The 14,893-nt window shown below is 44.8% G+C and overlaps 2 non-coding genes and 1 pseudogene across 2 annotated transcripts; all 3 read right to left on the bottom strand.

Annotated features, from left to right (window-relative positions):
• Positions 1-2,907: 2,907 nt before the first annotated feature.
• On the bottom strand, positions 2,908-3,080 carry LOC141179860 (U2 spliceosomal RNA; annotated as a pseudogene).
• Positions 3,081-9,911: 6,831 nt separating this feature from the next.
• On the bottom strand, positions 9,912-10,103 carry LOC141179585 (U2 spliceosomal RNA). The gene has a single exon (XR_012255586.1). It is a non-coding gene; the product is annotated as a U2 spliceosomal RNA (small nuclear RNA).
• A 1,098-nt stretch (positions 10,104-11,201) lies between these two features.
• Positions 11,202-11,392, bottom strand: LOC141179660 (U2 spliceosomal RNA). Its single transcript, XR_012255654.1, has one exon. It is a non-coding gene; the product is annotated as a U2 spliceosomal RNA (small nuclear RNA).
• Between the last annotated feature and the right edge of the window lie 3,501 nt (positions 11,393-14,893).

Raw genomic sequence — 14,893 nt, forward strand, 5'->3', positions numbered from 1 at the left:
ACAAATATCAAAGTCTAGTGTTTTGAAATAATCAAAGAGAGCAGCCCTGCGGACAGGGCTCTTTAAAGATCTCACATTGAGTGAGAGACACTTAATAGATGGCATTTGTGTCATGGGGGAGGGGAGTCATCCATTATATCCCCTGCAGCGCCCGTCAAGTTCTCGAGTGTAGAGGAGAAGCAAAGAATATTCTGGGAGTCCGAACCAGATATCGGATACCCGGAGGAACTGGGTTGCCATATATCGTCCCTGGCAAGGCACACATCAGGCGAGTCTGGATTAAATTCCGGAGGATCGTCCGCTCTCAGCTTTTTCCCACGCGGCTCAATCACGTCGCTCGTGCAGTCATCCTCCGCTATTGCTGTGTGGCCTCTCACTTCCTGAAGACTCTCCAGGTCAGACATAAAAAACTCGCCATCATTGCCACCTGCTGAACAAAGAACCGAGGTCTGCTGGCACGAGTCCCTAGGTATGCCTGGGGTCTTTGACACAGAGCCCCCCACCGCCAACTCACTGGGGGCGCCCTGCTCCAACACACCAGGGACCATCGACGCAGTGGTCCTCTCCCTGACGGGAGAGTCCCTCTGCTCCGGTCTTTGGGTGGTCCGCCCTCCGCCCTTTTTCTGGAACTTCGCCACAGGAGGCTCTCCACGGGGGAGACCCGATTCCTGCTCCGTCCTCTCCTTCCTCGCGCCCTTGACCTTCTCCGCCACCTCCTCTGTTTTGGAAACTGAAGGACGAGGCTCAGGTCCTTTACTGGTCTCCGGAACACGAACTGGTCCTTCCCGTGGCATAGGTCCTCCAGCAGCCTCCGCATATGTTCGGGTCTTGGTCTTCAGTGGGCACTCCCGAAATATATGGCCGTCCACGCCACACAGGTTGCAAGAATCCTTATGGGGGCATTCCTTAAATAAATGTCCTAGTAGACCACAGTTATTACAACGGAAAGCCTTGGACTCCGCACAATTGCTCTGGACATGCCCCATTTTCCCACAATTTCGACAGTACATGGGCATGCCAGCATAAAATAAATACACCCGACTTTTCCCAATAGTGATAGTAGAGGGGGGGTGATGTGTTCCTCCATAGCCCTGGGGATCCTTCCGCAACCGCACAAGAAACCTCCGCTTCCCACCCCAGAAGCCAACAGAGTTCTTCACAGGCCCAAGGTATCTCACCTCATCACAGTGACGGCTCAAACAGGTTTGGATGTCCTGTCTCTCCACAAAAGGGTTGGGAAAATACGTTGTTATTTGTACCTCCTCATGGATGAAAAGAAGGGAAAACACCAGGCCATCCATCTCATCTCTCCAACCATTCTCGTTCACCTTCTGGACCAACTGTTGGCAGCATCCTTGGTTCTTAAAAGTGATGGTATAAATACCTTTGAGTTTATTGTCCTGGAAACAAAAGATGTCATCTCTGTCGAACTCAAGGATCCCAAGGAGGATGGTATTGCAGACGAAGCGGATTCCTTTCTGCTCTCTGAAACTTTCCAAGACCTCAATACGGACTGTGTTCCTCATCCGGGGCTCTCCCGATGCAAAAGAAATTGTAGCAGGCATCCTTCCACGAAAGCGTACCAACTACAGAAGAAAAGAAAAAAGGCGTGAGCCTTTTTAAGGGATCGCAACACGTTGTAAGGGGAATAAGCCAGCTCCCTAATAGCAGCAGGGGGGTGAAGCCCCACCGTAAGGTGGGACGATCCCCCCAGGCCAAGGAGCCGGGTACCCCAAACACCTATCAGCCAAGACCAGATGCAATGCCTAAACACCACACCCGATCTTAGCCAAAAGGCCGAGAAGCGATAACCAGAATTGGTTTCGGCCTACGGTGCCACCCTCGGATCCTGAAAAGTCCATTTGTGGAGATGGCCACCTGGACTCCCGTTAAGAAGACATGTTGTCAACCTCTAGATCCCTTACATGCCTGCACTTTTCGGCTTGCTGCTGCAGCAATTCACGCGTTTTAGATCTGCATGACTCCAACTATTTTAGCACAGCACCCTCACCCCCTGCTGTTCCCACCCGCCTCAACACCGGTGGAAGGGAGGAGAACCAATTAAGGGGGGGACGAGCAGCTGTCTACCCTTAGCAGGAGTGTTGCTGATTACTTACCTTTCCTGCTGCTGCTGGCTGTCCAGCAGCAGACTGAAGGTGGCTGCTGCCGTGCGCTGGTATATAAAGGCTCAGAGCCTATTATGACACGCGCAGCCAGTGTTCCATTGCCACATTCCAGCTACTGCAGGCAGGATACCTGGCTGGTTGAACGGCACTGAGAAGCTCACAGAGACCGCCATAAGCAACAGTTTAAAAGAATGCCACAGACTAATCAACCAAACTTTTTGGGTTGGGTTATTTTTTATAGTCTGCAGGCGTTAAATGAAAGAAGTCAGTGTTCCACCAGAGGGAGACAACGTTTCAGAAAAGGCATTGGAGCAAGCCAAAAAAGACATTTTAAGTGCAGCAGAGTAACCAGCGCACATACCTGTTAGCTCAGGTGAGTTTAAATGGCTGCTGTTGATAACAAGGGCATTTGCTAAATAGATGGTGTGTGTGCAACAATATACTGAAAGAACAATTATATTGTGCAGCTTATCTCACCACCTGTAATTAGTTAGGTGAAAGCTCCAAAATGCTTGCCTAATATGGCTGTTTATCCAAAAGGAAGTAAAGAGGGAGAGCTAGATAGATAGCATTGCATTACATTACATGGCTATGCAATGCAGAGTTGCTGAAGTTGAACCAAAATGAGTTTGTCATCTGGCTTCTGCAACTTTTAACATGAAAAATACAATGAGGAGAAGAAAAGCAAAGCCAAAAAGTCCATCCAAAAATCTGACAAACAAGCAAAAGCAACAAAAAGCATTGAATTCAATTCTTTCTGATTTTAGAAACTGCATTAAAGAAGGGGTGCACCGGTCCTGGAGATACTGCAATACCAGGTCAATGCATGGAGTGGACAGAGCAAGCTCTTTTTCCATCTCCCTGTTCTAAAAATCCATTTAATATATGGTCCCCAGATAGGGGACGTATCAGATATTAAACTGATAAGAACAGATCCGTTTTCAAACAAGCTTTATTTAAATCAGACATACATCATAAATTACAAACAAATCACAAAGACTTGAATAAAATATGACATAAAACAAATACAAGGTCAGATTTAAAAAGCGCATAAAAGCATAAAAAGCATAAAACACAGTTTTGCATATAATTTGCATAAATAAATACATATGTCAAATGCAAACACCATAGCTTTTTAACTTTATCTTTTTACAATCAGGTAGTATGAAAACTTTTCACAAAGAACATATCCGATACAATATTTGAAACAAATCACAAATACTGGAATAAAATATGACATAAAACTAATACAGAGTCAGAATTAAAATGCACTTAAAAGCATAAAAAGCATAAAACACAGTTTTGCATATAATTTACATAAATAAATACATATTCCAAATTTGCAAACACCATAGCTTTTTTGCTTCATTGATTCCCATCTTTTTACAATCTCTCAGATAGTATGTAAACATTTCACAAAGAGCAAGCCCAATACAATCTTTGACAGGAATAAATTCACGTTTAAACAATAATATATTGCGCACTTTCCATAAAGCTTCTTTTAAACAGTTTATTATAAGCCATGCGACTCGTGCTTGTTTCATGGTTGGGCAATTAATTATCCCATATATTATAATGTCACAATTAAGGGTTTGTATACCACATATCCATTTTAGGAGGGTGCCCACCGTCTGCCATAGCTCTTGTGCGTAGGGGCAATCCCACAGTAAATGAAACACTGACTCGTTTGGGGCGCATCTTTCTCTGGGACATCTAGCACTAGCCACCAGCCCCCTATGATGCTGAAAAGCTCTCGTAGGGAGACATTGGTGAACAACCTGCCAAGCTAAATCCTTTTGTGAGTTGCTAAGTGCAGGACAGGCCACGTTGTTCCACACCAGGCGGCACCTGGAGATGGAAAAATTAGACACATCCTCCATCTCCTCATGTCCCTTACAAATAACTGTTAACTTACGTTGATCAAATAAAAGCTGACGATCAACTTGGGTCAGATCATATTCTGAAATGACCTTCTCCAAGATCTTGTAATGCTTAGGGGGAGATAAGAGAAAAGGACAATTAACAGTCATACTGAAGTTCAACTTTCGGAAAAGAAACCCAGTTGTATATCTAAGAAAACAAGAGAAAGCCCCAACATTATTCAAGCTTTTGCAACAAAATACAAAAAACTTGATAAATAAAAACAATTTTAAATCAGGGAACCCTTTACCCCCATTTTTCTTGCTTTTACATACCACCTCCCTCCTCAATTTCTCCATTTTGGATCCCCACAGAAAATAAAACATGGGCTTCATAAGTCTTTTAAGATACAGAGAATTAGGGGGAAAAACCATAGCGGCATACAAAATGATAGGAAGCAAAACCATTTTAATTACAAGAATCTTGCCCTCCATTGTTAGTTTTCGAGTTTGCCATAAAGAGATCTTCTGATTTAATTTATTCAAAACCAAATCCCAGTTTTCAATACCATCATTAGCAGGATTAAACAAGACACCCAGGATCTTGATTCCTACTGTTTGTGTGGGAACCCTAGGCGGATCTGACTCCCATTGACCCATAATCATACAGTCACATTTATTTATATTCAACTTAAACCCAGACCCAGCACTAAAAATTTCAGTAATTAGAATTGCTCTGTTAATAGATGCTGAGCTAGTGCCATATACAGATATGTCATCCATATATCCAATGGCTTTAACTTGTTGTCCACCCCCACCCGGAATAAAAATGCCCCTAACCACCTTGTCCCGACGCAGCAGGCACAACAGTGGCTCAATGGAGCAGACAAATAAAAGTGGGGACATGGGGCAACCTTGTTTAACACCGGAAAGAAGCTCCACCTCTCTAGTTAAAAAACCATTGACTAAAATCTGGGCAGATGACTGTTTGTATAAAAGCGCAATTTTCTGAATAAAAGAATCAGGGAACCCCATCTTTCCCATAACTTTAAAAAGATAAAAGTGGGAGACCCTATCAAACGCTTTCATAAAATCCAAAGATAAAATAGCTAGTGGCTGTTTTCTATCTTTTTGAAACCAGATAAGATCACGAATTAGGTTTAGATGCTCCCAGATTGATCTCCCGGGGACACCACACACCTGATCTGGATGAATTACATTTTTAATAACTGCTTTAAGACGACCAGCAACAACTTTAGCTAAAATCTTGTAGTCTGTATTTAATAGTGAAATAGGCCTCCAGTTCTCCAACTTTGATTTATCACCTTTCTTAAAAATTAATGTAATCATACTTTTACGCCATGAATATGGTAATAAATCAGCCTTAGAGGCTTCACAAACTACTTGTATAAAATCCTCCTTAATTAGATCCCAAAAGCAAAGATAAAATTCAATAGGAAGGCCATCTGATCCAGGAGCCTTACCTTTATTAAAACTCTTAAGGGTCTCTTCAATTTCACTGGGTAAAAGTTCTTTAGCTAAAAAAATCTGGTCATCTTTATTTAAAAACTGGGATAAAACATTAAGATTCTCTGTAAAAGCAGGTTCATCAGCATTTTTAATACTAAAAAAATCTCTATAAAAATTAGCAGTATGCTCTAAAATGCCCTCAGTGGAAGATTGTCCTTCTAGCTCAGTAATCACTTGTTTTTTGTCACTCATTTTTTTAAAGAAAAACCTTGAGCAGGTCTCACCCTCTTCCAAATATTTCACACGGGCATTAAATATAATTTCTTTACCCTTTTGTTCCAGGAATTTTTGGATTTCTGTCTGGATCTTGGCAATCTCACCATCCACACCAGGCACTCCCCACCCCTTAAGCTTATGGAGAGTTTGCATCCTGACATTAAAATCTTTAAAACATTTCCTTTTTTCACGTGCCTTCCTTTTACCAATTTTAATAAAAAATTCTTTAATACGGGTTTTAACACACTCCCACCACCCCAACATACTCTGATTTGGGTGTTTCCGTCTTCTCCAACTCTCATACTTTGCATAAAACTCCGCCCTTACCAGTTCGTCTTCTAATAAGAGCACATTCAATTTCCACATACCTTTTCCAACTTTTGCTTCCTGTGGAGTTTGCAATACATTGTATAGTAATACATGATCAGAAAAAATATTTTCTATTAGACCAGCATTCCTAGGTTTAAAAACATCAGAAGAGGAAAAAATAAAATCAATACGAGATGACATCCCTCTACCCCTCCATGTATGCCCAGGGTCAGTAGGGTAGGACTTTCTCCAAGCATCTAATAATTTGAGGTCCGTTGTCAAATGTTTTAACAGACTGGATGTTTTGTCTGTTCTTCCATTAGTATCACCTCCACTCCTCCCCTCCCCCAACATGACACAGTTAAAATCCCCTCCCACTATCACAGGGGACGGACCTGATAAAAACAAAGGGATGACATTAAAAAGGGAAGCACGCTCATTTTTCTCTGGGGATGCATAAACATTAATAAGACGACAGGTAAAACCATTTAAAATAACATGAGTTGATAAGGCACAACCTGGAACTATTTCAGTGATGGATAAAACATTAACATTTTGACATTTGAATAAAATCCCAACCCCGGCAGCTTTATTTTCATTTGACCCTGACCAAATAGAGGGTCCTGCTGACCAGTCCATTTTTAAGTTGGGGTATGACAAATCGTGATCAATACCGCATTCTTGCAGGAAAAAAATGTCAAAGTTCAGAGTCATTAACCAAGCAAACAAAGCAGCCCGTCTAACAGGGCTCTTTAGGCTTCTCACATTTAGTGAGGCAACACGGATTTCTGCCATGTTAGGTGTTTTTTATTGATTCATTATACTCTGAATCTGAATCAATAATTTGTGACAGAGAAGGTGAAGGAAGGGATGACACAGTTCGTAAACTGTCCGTTTCATCTGAGTCCGTGAAATCCTCAATTAAGTTAGTCCCCTCTGGGCTGAGAATTTTTGCAGCACTAGATAGAAAGACTTTACGGGACATCTGAGGCAGGTTATGCTCCTCCTGCGCCTCTTCACGACTTCTCTTACCACTGGCGCTGAGATCCATCCGATCCTCCGAATCCACCCGATCTCAACCAGGCACTGCAGCAGGTGGAATACCCGCAGACCCTCCAGGAGCACCAAGGGACATCATCTCCGGAGCAGGATGACCATCAGGACCAGCAACAGGTTCACCAACCACTGCACGACCTCTATCATCCAGGCAGGCAACAGGACATCCATCAGGAATGGTTCCAGGACATCCATCTGGACTGGCATCAGGACATCCATCTGGACTGGCATCAGGACATCCATCTGGACTGGCATCAGGGCATCCGTCTGGGTTGGCATCAGGACATCCATCTGGATTGGCATCAGGGCATCCGTCTGGATTGGCATCAGGGCATCCATCTGGATTGGCATCAGGGCATCCGTCTGGACTGGCATCAGGGCAGACATCTGGTCCAACATCTGTGCTGGCATCAGCAGGGGCATCTGGATGGACATCTGGATTGGTACCAACAGCTCCAGATTTTCGCCTCTTTTTTGGTTCCCTCTCATTTCCGCTCTGAGAAGGTGCCATCTCCCCACCAGGTGAAACCTGGACCCCTGCAGGAGTAGGCAAAGGCGTGACCTCGGCTACAGAGTCCGGGTTTTTCCGCAAAGGTACCGACTGAGCATCGACTGAGTCAGACTGTTTTTGACCTTTAGTAATGTCCACAAAGCTTTTTCTGGGGTCACCTGGGCTGACCCTGCTGGTATCAGCAGGAACTCCTGCGGAGCTAGCCGCAGGCGCCCGAGAGCCACCACGAGACCTTGTCCGCATCGGACAATTACTGAACAGGTGAGTAGACATTCCGCACCCACTGCAGGTCTTACTGTTCTTACAGTCCTTTGAGGCATGACCCCATTGTCCACAATTGTGGCACTGACTCATCCGCTCGTTCTTACAATCGCTCTGCATGTGACCAAGGTCACCACACCTACGACACCTGAATGGTTGTCCATCATAGAAGAGGTAGCCATGGTCTCTTCCCAGCACCACTGTGGAGGGGGGGTGCATAAGGCCTTCTACACCCCCAGGGTCAAGTCTGAAGCGTACCATAAAGCGTCGTTTCCCATTCCAGAAACCGCTCCGACCTATGACGTTCCCCGTAAATCTGACAGATGTACAATATCTGCTCAGAAAAAGCTCAATATCATCTGTGGACACATGGGGGTTAAACATGTATACCACAAGGGGAACGTCAACTCCGCCATAGAGACCCGTAAAAATCACTCCGTCCAACAGCTTGCTGTTACGGTGGCCCTTAACGCATTCGTAAAAGTGCTGGCAGGCAACCTTGGTCGAGAACGTGAGAATATATGTACTCTGCCCCTTCTCCTGCAGGCAGTAAACATCATGATCTTTCACGTTCAACAGGTCTCTCAAAATCTGTACATAGAACTCACGGGGGTTGTCACATCCGACGTGGCTTGCTGGAACCTCGATACGCACCGAGTTCCTGATCTGGCCGGAGCCAGTGGAAAATTGAAATGAACAAGGCATCTCAACAAAGTGGCAAAGGCTTACCGTCACTACGGGCTCGGCCTTTCGCCTGGGGATCGCAACTTGTTGTCCGGGGACTAACCAGCTCCCTAATAGCAGCAGGGGGGTGAAGTCCCACCAAAAGGTGAGACGATCCCCCCAGGCCAAGGAGCCGGGTACCCCGGGCACCTCTCAGCCAAGACCAAGGCAGCAACCGTTAGATCACTGCACCTGTTCTCAGCCAAAAGGCCGAGAAGCGATAACCAGAATTGGTTTCGGCCTACGGTGCCACCCTCGGATCCTGAAAAGTCCATTTGTGGAGATGGCCACCTGGACTCCCGTTAAGAAGACATATTGTCAACCTCTAGATCCCTTACATGCCTGCACTTTTCGGCTTGCTGCTGCAGCAATCCACGCGTTTTAGATCTGCATGACTCCAACTATTTTAGCACAGCACCCTCACCCCCTGCTGTTCCCACCCGCCTCAACACCGGTGGAAGGGAGGAGAACCAATTAAGGGGGGGACGAGCAGCTGTCTACCCTTAGCAGGAGTGTTGCTGATTACTTACCTTTCCTGCTGCTGCTGGCTGTCCAGCAGCAGACTGAAGGTGGCTGCTGCCGTGCGCTGGTATATAAAGGCTCAGAGCCTATTATGACACGCGCAGCCAGTGTTCCATTACCACATTCCATCTACTGCAGGCAGGATACCTGGCTGGTTGAACGGCACTGAGAAGCTCACAGAGACCGCCATAAGCAACAGTTTAAAAGAATGCCACAGACTAATCAACCAAACTTTTTGGGTTAGGTTATTTTTTATAGTCTGCAGGCATTAAATGAAAGAAGTCGGTGTTCCACCAGAGGGAGACAACGTTTCAGAAAAGGCATTGGAGCAAGCTAAAAAAGACATTTTAAGTGCAGCAGAGTAACCAGCGCACATACCTGTTAGCTCAGGTGAGTTTAAATGGCTGCTGTTGATAACAAGGGCATTTGCTAAATAGATGGTGTGTGTGCAACAACATACTGAAAGAACAATTATATTGTGCAGCTTATCTCACCACCTGTAATTAGTTAGGTGAAAGCTCCAAAATGCTTGCCTAATATGGCTGTTTATCCAAAAGGAAGTAAAGAGGGAGAGCTAGATAGATAGCATTGCATTACAGTACATGGCTATGCAATGCAGAGTTGCTGAAGTTGAACCAAAATGAGTTTGTCATCTGGCTTCTGCAACTTTTAACATGAAAAATACAATGAGGAGAAGAAAAGCAAAGCCAAAAAGTCCATCCAAAAATCCGACAAACAAGCAAAAGCAACAAAAAGCATTGAATTCAATTCTTTCTGATTTTAGAAACTGCATTAAAGAATGAGTGCACTGGTCCTGGAAATGCTGCAATACCAGGTCAATGCGTGGAGTGGACAGAGCAAGCTCTTTTTACCATCTCCCTGTTCTAAAAATCCATTTAATATATGGTCCCCAGATAGGGGACGTATCAGATATTAAACTGATAAGAACAGATACTACACTTGATCTTAGCCAAAAGGCCGAGAAGCGATAACCAGAATTGGTTTCGGCCTACGGTGCCACCCTCGGATCCTGAAAAGTCCATTTGTGGAGATGGCCACCTGGACTCCCGTTAAGAAGACATGTTGTCAACCTCTAGATCCCTTACATGCCTGCACTTTTCGTCTTGCTGCTGCAGCAATCCACGCGTTTTAGATCTGCATGACTTCAACTATTTTAGCACAGCACCCTCACCCCCTGCTGTTCCCACCCGCCTCAACACCGGTGGAAGGGAGGAGAACCAATTAAGGGGGGGACGAGCAGCTGTCTACCCTTAGCAGGAGTGTTGCTGATTACTTACCTTTGCTGCTGCTGCTGGCTGTCCAGCAGCAGACTGAAGGTGGCTGCTGCCGTGCGCTGGTATATAAAGGCTCAGAGCCTATTATGACACGCGCAGCAAGTGTTCCATTACCACATTCCATCTACTGCAGGCAGGATACCTGGCTGTTTGAACGGCACTGAGAAGCTCACAGAGACCGCCATAAGCAACAGTTTAAAAGAATGCCACAGACTAATCAACCAAACTTTTTGGGTTGGGTTATTTTTTATAGTCTGCAGGCGTTAAATGAAAGAAGTCAGTGTTCCACCAGAGGGAGACAACGTTTCAGAAAAGGCATTGGAGCAAGCCAAAAAAGACATTTTAAGTGCAGCAGAGGAACCAGCGCACATACCTGTTAGCTCAGGTGAGTTTAAATGGCTGCTGTTGATAACAAGGGCATTTGCTAAATAGATGGTGTGTGTGCAACAATATACTGAAAGAACAATTATATTGTGCAGCTTATCTCACCACCTGTAATTAGTTAGGTGAAAGCTCCAAAATGCTTGCCTAATATGGCTGTTTATCCAAAAGGAAGTAAAGAGGGAGAGCTAGATAGATAGCATTGCATTACAGTACATGGCTATGCAATGCAGAGTTGCTGAAGTTGAACCAAAATGAGTTTGTCATCTGGCTTCTGCAACTTTTAACATGAAAAATACAATGAGGAGTAGAAAAGTAAAGCCAAAAAGTCCTTCCAAAAATCCGACAAACAAGCAAAAGCAACAAAAAGCATTGAATTCAATTCTTTCTGATTTTAGAAACTGCATTAAAGAATGAGTGCACTGGTCCTGGAAATGCTGCAATACCAGTTCAATGCGTGGAGTGGACAGAGCAAGCTCTTTTACCATCTCCCTGTTCTAAAAATCCATTTAATATATGGTCCCCAGATAGGGGACGTATCAGATATTAAACTGATAAGAACAGATACTACACTTTATCTTAGCCAAAAGGCCGAGAAGCGATAACCAGAATTGGTTTCGGCCTACGGTGCCACCCTCGGATCCTGAAAAGTCCATTTGTGGAGATGGCCACCTGGACTCCCGTTAAGAAGACATGTTGTCAACCTCTAGATCCCTTACATGCCTGCACTTTTCGGCTTGCTGCTGCAGCAATCCACGTGTTTTAGATCTGCATGACTCCAACTATTTTAGCACAGCACCCTCACCCCCTGCTGTTCCCACCCGCCTCATCACCGGTGGAAGGGAGGAGAACCAATCAATGGGGGGACGAGCAGCTGTCTACCCTTAGCAGGAGTGTTGCTGATTACTTACCTTTCCTGCTGCTGCTGGCTGTCCAGCAGCAGACTGAAGGTGACTGCTGCCGTGCGCTGGTATATAAAGGCTCAGAGCCTATTATGACACGCGCAGCCAGTGTTCCATTGCCACATTCCATCTACTGCAGGCAGGATACCTGGCTGGATGAACGGCACTGAGAAGCTCACAGAGACCGCCATAAGCAACAGTTTAAAAGAATGCCACAGACTAATCATCCAAACTTTTTGGGTTGGGTTATTTTTTATAGTCTGCAGGCGTTAAATGAAAGAAGTCAGTGTTCCACCAGAGGGAGACAACGTTTCAGAAAAGGCATTGGAGCAAGCCAAAAAAGACATTTTAAGTGCAGCAGAGTAACCAGCGCACATACCTGTTAGCTCAGGTGAGTTTAAATGGCTGCTGTTGATAACAAGGGCATTTGCTAAATAGATGGTGTGTGTGCAACAATATACTGAAAGAACAATTATATTGTGCAGCTTATCTCACCACTAGTGTTGAGCGATACCTTCCGATATCAGGAAACATCGTATCTGATTGGATCGGACTGATACTCAAAAAGTATCGGATATCGCCGATTCTGATACCGGAAACCAATGCAAGTCAAGGGGACACTAATATCGGAATGAAAATAAACCCTTTCTTTCCGTGTAGGTTAATTCTACATGAAGTAAAACAACTAAGAATAATGTAGAATGTATTATGCGAAAAGCCGGCAATTCATCAGCGGCATACACCTGTACCCGACTATTTACAACAGAAAGAATAGAGCTTCACACATAGATTAGATAGATAGAAACATGTCAGTCACATATATATGAAGTACAGTGACATTGTTGCTTACTGTACTTGTCATTTAGTGTAAAGGATTTATTTAAAAAAATAATAGTGTTTTCATGCATTAGGTGAGCCGAGTTCATTGGACATGACCTCACCTCATGCACGTCACTGACAGCGTGGGAAAATTCTCCTGCACTCAGCGCTTCAGCATGAGAATTCCCCCACGCTGTCAGTGACGTGCATGAGGTGAGCCGAGTTCATTGGACATGAACTCGGCTCATCTGGATGCCGTCACAGCGAGACACTGAGGAGCGCAAGCAAGCCTGCGCTTCTCAGTGTCTGAGGGATGACAGGCTGGATGGCAGCGTTCTGCTGCGGTCCAGCCTGTCATCTCGATGTAGCAGAGCTGAAGCTGTCGTGGGATCCATGGGAAGGTAAGGATGAGGTTGGTTTATTATTTTTCTTTTATTGCAGGAGATCGTTGGCTTCAGCTGGAATTGGCGTGATGGTAAGTATAGTTTAATTTAGAACAATAAAGAATTGTGTCTTTATTTCAATTAAAGGACTTTATTCTGGGTGTTGTGTTTTTTTTAAATACTTTACTAGAAATTCATGGTGGTCATGTCTAATATTGGCGTGACCCCATGAATTTCGGGCTTAGGGCCAGCTGATAATGCCAAGCTGGCTTTAACCCCTTTATTACCCAGTGAGCCACCGCACCAGGGCCCTGGATGAGTTGGGTACAGCGCCAGAAGATGGCGCTTCTATGAACGCGCCATTTTCCGGGGCGGCTGTGGACTGCAATTTGCAGCGGGTGGGGCCCAGAAAGCTTGGGCCTCCCTGCGCTGCAGATTCCAGCCCCCAGCTGCCTAGTTGTACCTGGCTGGACACAAAAATAGGGCGAAGCTCTACGTATTTTTTTTTTTAATTATTTCATGAAATTCATGAAATAATTAAGAAAAAAAGGGCTTCCCTATATTGTTGTGTCCGGCCAGGTACAAATAGGCAGCTGGTGGTTAGGGGCAGCCCGTTCCTGCCTGCTGTACCTGGCTGGACCCAAATATAGTGCGAAGCTCCACGTCAATTTTTTTTTAAATTATTTCATGAAATAATTTTTTAAAAAAAGGGCTTCCCTATATTGTTGTGTCCGGCCAGGTACAAATAGGCAGCTGGTGGTTGGGGGCAGCCCGTTCCTGCCTGCTGTACCTGGCTGGACACAAATATAGGACGAAGCCCCACATCAATTTTTTTAAAATTATTTCATGAATTTCCTGAAATAATTTAAAAAAAATTGACGTGGGGCTTTGCACTATATTTGTGTCCAGCCAGGTACAGCAGGCAGGAACGGGCTGCCCCCAACCACCAGCTGCCTATTTGTACCTGGCCGGACACAACAATATAGGGAAGCACTTTTTTTCTTTATTATTTCATGAATTTCATGAAATAATTTAAAAAAAAAATACGTGGGGCTTCTCCCTATTGGTGTGTCCAGTCAGGTACAACTAGGCAGCTGGGGGATGGAATCTGCAGCGCAGGGAGACCCCAGCTTTCTGGGACCCCCCCCCGCTGCAAATTGCAGTCCGCAGCACCCCGGAAAATGGCGCGTTCATAGAAGCTGGATGCTGTACCTGGCTGGCATACAAAAATATGGCAAAGCCGACGTCAAAATTTTTGGGAAAAATTAATTAAAAAATAAATAATAATTTAGGGACTGCATCTTTATTAACTCCTCAAATGTCATTTAGTGTTAAAATAAAGGATTTATTTAAAAAAAAAATTGGCATGGGATCCCCCATAATTTTAGTCTCTAGCGGAGGTTAAGCACACAGCTGGGGCAGATGTTTGAAGCCTGGGAAGGGGGTAATACCCACGGAGCTTCCCAGACTACTAATATCAGCCCCCAGCTGAATACCTAGCCTTTACTAGCTATTAAAATGGGGGACCCCCCCAAAAAAATGACGTGCGGTCCCCCCTATTTTAATAGCTAGCAAAGGCTAGGCATACAGCTGGGGGCTGATATTAATAGCCCAGGAAGGGTGCCATGAATATTGGCCCCCTCCCAGGCTAGAAACACCAGCCATCAGCCGCCCCAGAAATGGCGCATCCATAGGATGCGCCAATTCTGGCACTTAGCCTCGCTCTTCCACGCTGCCCTGGTGCGGTGGCAGGGGGTAATAGGGCTGGGGTTCATGTCAGCGCCAGCTGCCATGAAGCCCAGGTTAGTAATGATGGGCGTCTATAAGACACCCCCATTACTAACCTACAAAGTGTTAAAAAGAAAAAACACACACTACACCCAGAAAAAAATAATTTATTTGAAATAAAACACACCATTTTATTTAATTCTTAGTTTACTAAAAAAAAATAGTTACCTGTCCACGTTCCTGCCCTGATCTCCCATGCACAGCTGTCACAT

This window comes from Phyllobates terribilis, unplaced genomic scaffold (assembly GCF_046119375.1).
Source record: "Phyllobates terribilis strain yellow unplaced genomic scaffold, ASM4611937v1 Scaffold_30__1_contigs__length_15301838, whole genome shotgun sequence".
Taxonomy (NCBI): domain Eukaryota; kingdom Metazoa; phylum Chordata; class Amphibia; order Anura; family Dendrobatidae; genus Phyllobates; species Phyllobates terribilis.